The sequence below is a fragment of the Euprymna scolopes genome, chromosome 23 (assembly GCF_053919585.1).
Source record: "Euprymna scolopes isolate OS-2025 chromosome 23, ASM5391958v1, whole genome shotgun sequence".
In the NCBI taxonomy this organism is placed as follows: Eukaryota; Metazoa; Mollusca; class Cephalopoda; order Sepiida; family Sepiolidae; genus Euprymna; species Euprymna scolopes.
Window position 1 is genome coordinate 120,846,947 of NC_136504.1, and position 12,192 is coordinate 120,859,138.

The following is a 12,192-nucleotide window of genomic DNA, read 5'->3' on the forward strand; positions in this document are numbered from 1 at the left end:
TTTGCTTTTTTTACACGCAAAGAAAAATACTTGACATTTAAAAAATGCTCATCTCAAACAGGAAAAAGGTGCAGTCGTTTTAGTCACCAACAAAATATTTCAAGAACGTTCGTAGATTCTCTACAGATCTTTTTGATTTTGACTTTACGTTATGCCATCTTGAGACGCATTGATTAACTTCGGCTTCATGACGACGTAGTCGAGGCTGTTCTGCTAACAATTGATCGACTAAATTAAGATAATAAAATAATGCACTCCGTGAATGGTTATTATCAGTCATTATTCACGAGCAAATAGTGAAGCATCGCAAGAAAATATTTACACTTTGCTAAATTTTGTTGAAAGGAATATAAACACTTTCTCGTTTGATTCAACAAAAGTATTTGCCTTTAATAATCGAAGTCATTCACAAGAATCCGTATGTTATTTGTCTATTTCGGGCTGGCGGGTTTTTTCGTAGCAGTCACCGTGTCGCTATTAGGAGGGATGGGGAGAAAACGATAGCGTAAGACAATAATTTTCGCATTCAGTAATGTTCTCATCTTCGCATCTACGTTGCGGATTGGGCTCCACTTTTGGAGGTTCTTCATTTTTTTTTAACAAGAACAATCCTAGAAAGATTTCTCTCTGGTACACAAATCGCGATTCGGTTTCAACGGGGATTAATCATTATGCTGGGCAATTCTAACCTGCTTGGTATGTCTTGGGAATGTAGTTATGATTAGACGCTGCGATCTTCTTTCTCGTTCGCTTCTTGCGTTTGTTCTCTTCTGGCGATTTTTCGATAAGTCGCGTTCTTTATACTAAGGTAAGTGGCGTGGATTTGGCGAAATCCCTCTTATTGGAAAGCAATCTAAGAACTCTGCCGGATCTCCGACTCCAAAACATCGATAAATACCAATCGAACAGGTGTATTTACCTTTGCTGTGAAATTCCCCGATTCTCAGGGAAACAGAACATAGTGCAGCGTGGGGTCATTCTTGGCACAATCCTTGACATCAATTTATCAGAATTACTGATTTTAACAATAATAATTCTCTCGCCGTCAAGATTTAGGACCTTTATCCCTTAGTAGCTTCCGGGTCTTGATAAGTGGTGACCACCGTGTAAAAAAAAAAAAAAAGAAAAATTTAGGATTTGGCGACGCCAAAAACAATTGTAGGTTTTCATCCATGGAACGTGAGAACCTCACCGTCGAACAATGTATGTAATATGACAGGGCTCAAAGTTATATCCCGTTGGATTTAAAATAATTCACTAGGTCTAATCTCCGAACAAATAGGACTGATTCGACGTCAATTTTCACTTAATTCCTTGAATTCTTGGTCTATTTTGCTTTAGCTAAGCGATTATGTCATATATATATATATATATATATATATATATATATATATATATATATATATATATATATATCATATTTATGAAAACCACAATAGTTTACACAATTACGTGTTTGTATTTTGTCAAAGTTTTATGGTCGAATAATATATTTGTCATAAATCCCAGGAATCTCATCAGACCGACCTATAGCTGTTTCTTTTTTCACCCAATCTCTACTTTTTATAGGATATGATACTTTTAGTGGTTCATTAATTTGCTTAGTTGAGAGGTGATGGTGAGCCAGTGCTTAACGACACGAAATGACGACCTGGATGTTCGAATATTCGAATCCAGTTCGTTCCACAAAAACACTTGCCAAATTTCACGTGTTCTCTTTGGTAAAGTGTCAATGTTATTCTAGAGAGAATTCTGACGAAAACTATCGGGGAAATCAATGCTAACAACAGAATTTCCGGATTCATACTCTTCTGTTGTGTTAGATTAGAAAATTGTGTTGTTAACATTGGGTTTTTGTCGAAGGCTATTGTCCTTTTGTAAGGAAAAATATAAACATATGTACAACAGCCGTATGACACGTATGCAAATGACCAAGGCGTGGCACGAGGTGACGTCATAGCGAACATACCGGAGAGAAAGATGCCTGCGGCGGAAGGACTTCGAAGCAAGTCTCAGCAACAGGTAGACTTTAAATCAAGTAGCGGCATGAAAGGCCTTGTAACCACATATCTGTTTGACAGGACCTTTTTAAACTAGTTACAATCCGAAACTTTTAAAAAAATATGTTTTTCTTGATAAATTTGCTGTGTTAAAATTATATTCTTTTTTGTAGATTATCAATTGCATAAACACAGATATCTATCTATCTATCTATCTATCTATATATATATATGTATATATATATATATATGTATATATTGTATATTTCTCTTTCTATCTTTTGCGATAACAGCACTATGAAGGACTTTGATGCGTAGAGAGTTGCATTCTATTACGTATATTAGTTTCCTCACCTATATATTAATTTTGATGTTGTACATGAAATTCAGATATCCAAATGATATAGATTTTATGTGAGTGTATTCTTGTAGTTGTTCTGAAAATGAACACAGACGAAGTTTGTCAACATAAAAGTGTATTAACAATACAATTCTGGTCATCGCTTAGAGAGCGAAACGAGACATAACAACTTCATTTAGCTGTATTTTTTTGTGTATATGTGTGGCCAACTATAAATTTTGCATGAGAAGTTCTGTAGACATTCCAACATTGTCTTTACCGATAATACCACGGGACTTACGTCTACCATTCAAGTTCCAATCGACCGTACTCGTTTAAGAGTTTGATATTGCTGTAGCCCTGGAAAGATTGCTAAGGAAAACACGAACACGGATAAGTTAGAAAAGGTCAAAAATATTGAAACAAAAAAGCAGCATATGCAAAAAGCAACAGTCATAGTTGGTATCGACAAAATGTCGGATTACAAAAGTAACCTGCTTACCCTAAGGTCGTAACTCTCAATTAATTTATACAGTTCGGAAGAGTTTATCTTTAGTGCATGGATGAATCCCCACAACAGTTATATTTCTATTTATTATCATACTTGAGTTCAAGCTTATTTCTTTTTATCTAAATATTTCTATATTAACTTAGAAAACATTATTTCTCACTAACTCTGGAGTTTTCGGTTATGTGCTAACCAGCAAAATTCAAGTGTTTTATATTGGTATAGCAAAAAATGGTGGGTTACCTAATTTGAAGAAAAATACGCTATAGTCAGTGTTATTAAATACGAAATTTTCAGTGAGAATTTTTCAATAAAAATAAGAGAATGTTTTTAAGACGGATTATATATTTTAGAACAACAAAAAAGTCTGTTAAATAGTTGCATAATATATTTGAAATTTTAGATACATAAACAGATTTAATTTATTTACAAACACAATGAGCTGGAATAAAAACTGCACCCTTTATGGAAGTAAGAGAGATTACATCACCAAAGCTTAAGAATGTGCACTCTAAAAGAAAAACGAGTTTGAACCATAAAAGCACATTTTGTCTGTGAAATATAATTTGGTTTTCATAAATATCCGGAGGAGAAATGCTTGGCATCTCTATGAGCACCTCAAAGAGTTGCAACCCAGATACGTCTCTTTTGTCCGATGTGTTTTGATAATGAACAAAGTATGTTTCTCATTTGACTGTTGTCAAGCAGAAAGATTTTTATACGCTTTGCTAAAAGCTGTATTATTCTCCGGTGGTGTACTGTCGGGTTTGTATGTGTAACTCACACGGCCACGCGCTCGATGAACATGTGTTTGATGCTATTCATATATAAATTCAATATAAGCACATTGGTTTTCCGTGTAGGCATAGAAAACGGCGATGGCGATAATATGAAAGGTGGTACACGTTGTTTTATTTTTGAAATTGTTGTGGGGGTATCCATGTTATCCATGACGAAAATGATTAATATAGCAGGCGTGTTTCAAACGGAACATCATGTCAACTCAGGCAACGCTGGGTACCAATGCTAGTATATATATATATATATATATATATATATATATATATATATATATATATATATATATATACATATATATATTTATATATATATCTTTGGAAAAAATATTTTACCTTGAAAAAAAAACATCAAAATTTAATTTTTTAAAAATCTTTTATTGATAAATTATCTTGTCAGTAAGTAATTTATTCTTCTGAAATTTGTGAATCAACTTGCTTTCTCAAGCTCACAAAAGACTTAAGTTTTTAGGGATCAGCGGTTGTCTACTAGGAAACACTGTTACGCGGATTAAAAAAAAAAACTGTATATAAAACCATGGCTACGCAACAGAGTTGATTAAACACCACCTCCCTAAAACAAAAGACAATATATATATATATATATATATATATATATATATATATATATATATATATATATATATACACACACACACACACACACACACATATATATATATATATATATATATATATATATATAGTCTTGGAAGTTTTTAACCTTTGAAACTATACAAAAAATATTTTTTATCATTCGTTAGAAAACCATCTAGTCAGTAAGTCATTAAATCACCTGCAATCACCGCATCAACTCGCTCTCGAATTTATTATAATACCAATAATTTATTTTCAAGGGATCATCAGTTGTTTACCATGAAACACTGTTTCTGGGATTTAAAAACAAAACAGTATATCACATCATGGCTCCCCAGCAGTGTTGATCAAACACCACCACCCTTAATCTTAGGAAGAAGACATGTTACAAACATTTGATCCAATTTCCTATTTTTAATTGCAATTACTAACCTTTTCATAGTATAAAAATGAATTTCTTACTTGTGCGATTCATCAATTTCCACATTTTAAATGGATACATTTTTAAATTGTTTAATTTATCAGTCTTGTATTTAAAAGATTAGGATTAATCCATTTAACTACTTATCACCCCCACTATGATTAGTATTTAGCATATTTACATTCTTATTTAAAATTAGATATATAAAGGTTAAAATATTTTTACATATATACATTTTTTTTAATAAATTTATTATATCCAATTATAAATACATTTTATACATTGCTAATATAGTTTTGGATTTCCTTTATTAATATCGTCTGGTTTATCATAAACGATTAAAAAGCATCAGGATAACGAACAAATGCTTTATTTAACTGTTTTAATATTTTATTTTTATCCCCACATTGTTTTATCATCCTTATTGCTAAACTAGAAACTGGTGGTATAAAGTCTGTTAGTTTTAAAGTAACGCGAGCTATTCTCAAAACTCTGACATAATGGTTCCATAAAACATAAAAACAGGGCAGGTGCTATCTTCATGGGGCATAGTACTATTTTAAAGGGGAAATCGTTTCTTTTATAAAATATTTTATAAAGAAAAATCCCATCCTCAATTTATATATTTAAATCCAGAAATGTAGCCTGTTGTCCTCTATGTTCACAATTCAATTTTAATTCGTTTGGATATATAAGATGTTTATTTTTTTCGAATTCATCATTATCGTTTATACATATAAGGTCATCTATAAATCTCCTACATCCATGAAAGTTATATGTTATAGATATATCTGTTTTAATAGTGATGACATATATATATATATATATATATATATATATATATATATATATATATATATACATACTCGAGTCTATGTAAATACAAATTTGCCCAAAATGGTGCAGAATCCAATCCCATGGGTATATATATATATATATATATATATATATATATATATATATATATATATATATATATATATATACACTTTTATATAACTCCTAGCAAAAGTACCCGTCGTTGACTGAGTTCAAAAACAGCCTACAGAAAATGAACTCTGATTTATGAAAGTATAATAGGTTATGAAAAGGACGGGTTGTAAAGAGATAGCTTCGAATTTGGGGGTATTAAAACCAAAGCAAAATATGATGAAAGTAAAAACAAAATAGATAAACCCCATAATTTATTATACCATACCTGTTCACACTGAAACACTTATCACAATATTATGTGGATCTATATTAAAAAAAAACTTGTTAAACTTTGTGACATGTTTCCATTCTATGGAGGTCAGGCGCGAACGAACACCTCATAATTTTATTATACCATATTTCTTCAAACTGAAACATAATTATCAAAGTATACTTACGCAGATAGATATGAAACATCTTTATTAAAGTGTGTGCATATTTCCATTCTATGGAGGCCAGGCGCGAACGCAGACTCCACAATGTTATTATACCATTCCTATTTAAGTTAAAACATACTTATCAAAGTATTCTTATGTACATCTATATCAAAAACACTTGTTAACATTATTTTTTTAATTTTTAAATTTTTTATTTCCATACTTTGTGGACCAGGCGCGAATACAGACCCCACAATTTTAATGAACCACCGTTCATCCAGATCAAACATAACCATTCCTGTGTCTCGATACATCTTCTATCATTATATGTAATCAGTTTTTTAAAATAGTCAACAATATAGGAGCCTATTTGTGATCACACACACACACACACACACACACGCACACACACATACAACCAGGCATTCAGCTTTGTATTATAGATATATATAACTATATGTATAAATTTATATATATATAAAGATATATAAATATATATATATGTATACAACTATATATATATATATGTGTATATATACATATACACACGCACACACATATATATGTATATATATATATATATTTATTTATGCAGTAGTAAATGTCACAAGTAAAGATATAATTGATAAAAAAAACTTTTCAAATTCTAAAGTGTAGAAGTATAACTATAGAAATATATATTTATAGAACAACAACCTGATCAATATTTAAAAGGCAAAGTGTTTTTCTCCGAGAAGGAGATCCTATTTTTTGACGTACTCTACACACACACACACACACACACACACACACACACACACACACACACACACACACACACACACACGCACACACGCACACACACACACACAAACACGCACGTACACACACACACTCACAGAGACGATGAATATTTATGTATTGTTTCATTGAATTTTTTTTATTTCTTAACTTCTTTGTTACTTACACGTGTTTATAGCAGTGAACGCCTCGAATAAGAAGAAACAATTAAACATGCGTGGGAAGGAGATGAAACAAACAAAAAAACACATTAACAATCAAAAAGTGTCCACTTGCAAACGCAAATGTTTTTAAAATTGTTTACTCCATTAGATCAACTTATAAATTTTATTTTGTTCAATTGAAAACACGTATGTTTATAAAAAACCTTCCTTTTTATAAATATAAGTCACGATTTTGTTGGTAAGATTAAGCAGGTGCGACCATCAAACGTAACAAAAGCGAATGCGAAACCGATTCGTACAAATGGCGCCATTTCTATTCAGATTTTTCTTGCCTTCATAAACAATGCGTACAAACCATATTAGTACGATTCAACAGACTTTCATTTAATTCTAATAATTCTAAAAGTGAAAAATATACTAGAAAAATGTATATAAATGTGTAAGAGACAATTGTTATTTAAAAACACCTGCAAGCAGCGCGTTATCATCGTGCGCATAAGCTTGTCATTGAAGTTTTGCAAATAATTTGAAAATAATATTTTTTGACGAATAACTATCTCAATTAATTGGACACTTACCCGTTTTACTTTTTCTCTTAAACTGTGGCCCTTGTTCCATATGAATTCATGCGATCGTCTCGCATAAAATTGGACATAATATGTGCAGACCGATTTGCAACACAAGCGCCCTCCAAACATAAATAACACCGACTATTCCGTCCTACAAAGACCATCCCTTTACAATTGACATAGCCAAATGCCGAAAGGGTTCTTCTTTATTAATATCTTTTCTCGGAGTACTTCCCCGTGGATCCATCCCTTCTTCATTTCCTGCAATAATATGTAATATCCAATCTTAAGTGAACAACCATATTGCAGCACAACACCCTGTTCAGTATGTGCCTATAAATCAAGCCCCTTATTAAACGTAACCTTTGATGTCTCAGTTCTGGTACGCCATGATTTTAGTTAAAAAATTATAAAAATAAAAACTAATTGTTATACAATTTTACTTTTTTGGCCTAAGCAAAATAAGTTGAACTCCTATAATCGTTATTAAAAAATCAATCCGCTAGAGAATTATTTAGATGCAAGTTGCTAAGTTACCGAAAGCCGAATAGGAAATTACTTACCATAACTTCTTAATCTGAAAGATCTGTTTGTTAGCATGGTTTGTATGTGCATGACCGTATAAAACATCAGTATATTTCTTCTTAACAATTGTTTCTGACATATAACCCTACAGCTTTTCGTTAAGAATATTCTTCTATCAAAACGATGATTTATCACCACGCGTAATTAGGATTCTCATAGTTTGAAAAATGTGCAATGAAGATTTACGTAAATAATTGTAAGTTGAAAACTAATACACGAAACGAACCCAGATTATGTCCTATGATATAAAAAGGTTAGTACTTTTATAAAAAATAGCGTGGATTGTTTGAATTATGCCGTATTCAGGACTTGTTATCTCGTGCGCTATTAGATTACTAAATCGCGCAAATACCCGAGCTTCATTGAACAAATTACGACGTGATCAATTATGAATTTGTGTCTTGAGAATTAATATATAAAAGCTTATTAAATAATAGTTATTATAACTTTAATATACTTATATATATATATATATATATATATATATATACTCATACACTCATATATATATGCATACATATATGCATAAACACCTATATGTTGTGTTATAAAGACCAGTTATTTAACTAGGCATCTGTGTATATATTTTTTATTATTTATTCTTTTATTATTATTCACTTATTATTATTTGTTTAGTTTTGTTTATTAATGGTTTAATGTATAAAAAGCGTGTATACCTATCAGAATCTAGAATAGAAATATTGACACAATATCGATACTTACAACAATATAATAAATATATATATACACATATATAAAAATAAATACAAGCAAACATTCATGTATGCATGATGATGATTGCAACGTCTTGTCAGACGAGTGCCACTCCCTCAGATATTTAAAATCCATGAGCCCAAATGTCTGAGGGAGTATCTATACAAATGTGATGTTACAGAGTCTTAGCTTTGTACGACAGCTAAGTCTATCTCTCGGTTGAAAATGCTGAGATCCAGCAACAAGCAAGAGCAAGATAACCAGCAACGAATTAAACTGCAGACCAGCTTAATGCGGGTACTGGTCTTCCGCTTTATGTTTTTTTAATCAGAGATTTGCTTCTCCTAGAAAGGTTGCCTTCACTACGGTTTGCGGGAGCCCTCTCTACCCCAATACACATACACACACACACACACACACACACACACAAATATACACGGTGCTAGTTGGCCGTTGACCCAGAAAAAGAGTTCATTCGCCCTTTGGAAGGTCTTGTTTTTAATCCTTCAGGGAGACTAGCCGCCCTTCTAACCAAACAAGTCTGGTGGGGGGAACCAGTTTAGTCGCCGGTGACCCGACCATGAGGCAGGTAGTACTGGGTTAGATGGTACCAGTAGCATATGACATGACCTGACATACATATATGTGTATACCCACATACAACCAAACATCATATACACATAGCAATATACATATATCAGCCCATACATCATGCACACACACATACGTAAGCATATATATGCGCAGTACACATATATACCGTATTCATACATTCTATCGTTTTGATGGGACTGTCGGTGGGGCTTTAGAATACGCCGACTGCACCCCAGCAGATGGTAAAAGTCCCTCAATGGGGGTCCTAGATATGACCTTAAACTATATCCAGTGATGAGGCCCCAGCTTGTGGGATTTGGGGAGTGTGGAGCCACCCTTTAATTACCATTGCTCCCAGGTCCACTCTGACCCGGAGATGTAGTACCTGTTAGGGTCCCAACTATGGTTTAAATAGAAACCGACGTGAAAACAACAAATATATTCTATTAAAACATTTTTTTCTTCAAAATCTTTGGATTTGGTATTAAATAACTCGAAAAGGGTTGATATGCCGTAAAACAAAAACAACCAACCAACCAATCTATCGTTTTGGTAAAGTTATGCACTTATTATATACTTTCTGGTTGTATCAAATCAATAATTAAACTGTATCAGAAGTTAATATATTAAAGCTAATTATATAATAGTTATTATAACTTTTAGTATACTTTGATATATACGCACAAACACACATATAGATATGCATATATATAAGTAAACACCCATATGTGTATATATATCTTTTGTTATGAAGACCATTTATCTACCCTTGAATCTATATTTTTATTGTTAATTCTTTTATTATTATGCATAATTTTTATCATTTATTTATTATTATTTGTTGTTTATGGTTTATTAATGTGTATAGATATAAAAGAGTGCATTCTTCCCAGAATCTCATATAGAAATATTTACACAATATCGATAGTTATGTTACATGGAAAGACATGTCCCCTTCCCATATAAATAAGAGGAATACTAGATAATTGAAAATGAGATTAGGATAAGCTTAGAATCGAACCCTGTAGACAAAGTTAAGAAATGGAATGTTAGAAATCAAGTCTATTGTTAATTCTTTTATAAATCTGAATATTAAATATGTCAGTAAAAGCATGGACAATGTAAATGAAAATATATTGTTTTAAAATAGGTTAGATATTAGAATTGAGGATTCTTTTGTTTACCAAAAGTGTGTTTGGACAAACATTTGTAAAACCACGTGAAAATTAGTCACATGTTAAAACACACTTCTGACTTCATAATCAAAGGACATTACTAAATATCGGATTCTATGCGTTCGGAGTTAGAGGAGTAGTTAGAGCCAGTTGAGCAGCCAAGAGTTGAGAGAATCAGTTGGAGTGGAGTCCCTTAGAAGCGAAAGATAGAAGATTAGAATTTGTAGATCCAAGAATAATTCCTGACTTCATCGACCGGCCGAGCAGATGACTAAAGACTCATCGTTATGTTGTAACTGTTGTCTTGTTATCCTCATCTCGAACGAAAGGTAATTGTGTTTATCATCTTATAAGAACATTGCGTAAAGCCTTCCAAGAATTATGTGACTCCGCCATCATCATAAGTGAAGCATCTTCTCCTCTATATGCGTATAAACACTTTTGTTGCATATATAGAGCAGACTGTATTAATTTCTTAGAACTGCCCGCATGTGGAACTCTGTTCCGTCTGCCAGCTTCCCACCTAACTACAACCTGGATGTCTTCAAGTCACACGTTAACAAATTCCTAATGAACCGGCCCCTTAAGTAAATACTTCATTAAATCTCCACACTAACGTACTTTACTTGCAATAACCCTTATCCCTTAGTGGCTTCCGGGCCTTGATAAGTAGTGACCTCTGTGTTAAAAAAATAGTGAAACCCCCAAGAATTGTCACAGTCGTCGTCATAATGTAATATCTTTTCTCTCCCTTACAATCGTTATATCTGTATTTTGAGTACCGTTATATATGTGCCCCCATATGATTCCCCGTTAATGCACTACAAAAACTTATACACTACAAAAATATATATGCACGTATATACATATTAATATAAGCAAACATACATCTATACATATTTTTTCATTTTTTTCATTTTACAAGGTGGTCACCATTTATCAAGGCCCGGAAGCCACCCAGGGATAAGGGTTATTGCAAGTACAGTACGTTAGTGTGTAGATTTAATAAAGTGTCTACTTAAGGGGGCGGTTCATTAGGAATTTGTTTAAGTTGGACTTGAAGACATCCAGGTTGTAATCAGGTGGGAAGCGGGCAGACGGAACAGAGTTCCACAGGCGTGCAGTTCTAAGAAAGAAGATTTGTTCATGGAATCTACGTTTTTATTTAGACATACATAAAGAGCGGGGAAAGTTTTTGACAGTGGATTCAGCTAGACGGGTGTTTTTCGTGAAAGATTGGCGAGAGGGGGCCAGAGATTGGAGTTCAGACGAGCACCTGCCATGGAAATAACGATAAAACAAGGATAGGCTCGCAACGTCTCTTCTGTGGGAGAGAGGTTGCAGGGAAGAGAAAAAGGCATCCCCCACTAAGCCACGAAGTGTATTTTGTATTCTGTCAAGGCAGGATAGACTGTTTTAGCAGCTCCTGCCCATATATGACAGCAGAATTCCATCCTGTGACGTACTTGGCTTTTATATAGATAGAGAATTGCATCAGTAGTGAGATATCTTCTGGAGCGGTAGAAGGATTCCACCATCTTTCCAGCGACCTTGGCAACAGACTTGATGTACGTGTTCCATTTCAGATCAGGAGTTAAG

General features: G+C 32.9%; 1 protein-coding gene across 1 annotated transcript in view; it reads right to left on the bottom strand.

The window, feature by feature from the left end:
• The window catches only part of LOC145246172 (U-scoloptoxin(05)-Sm1a-like), a 161,640-nt gene that overhangs the window by 12,073 nt on the left and 137,375 nt on the right, over positions 1–12,192 (bottom strand). The gene's annotated exons all lie outside the window — the stretch shown is intronic.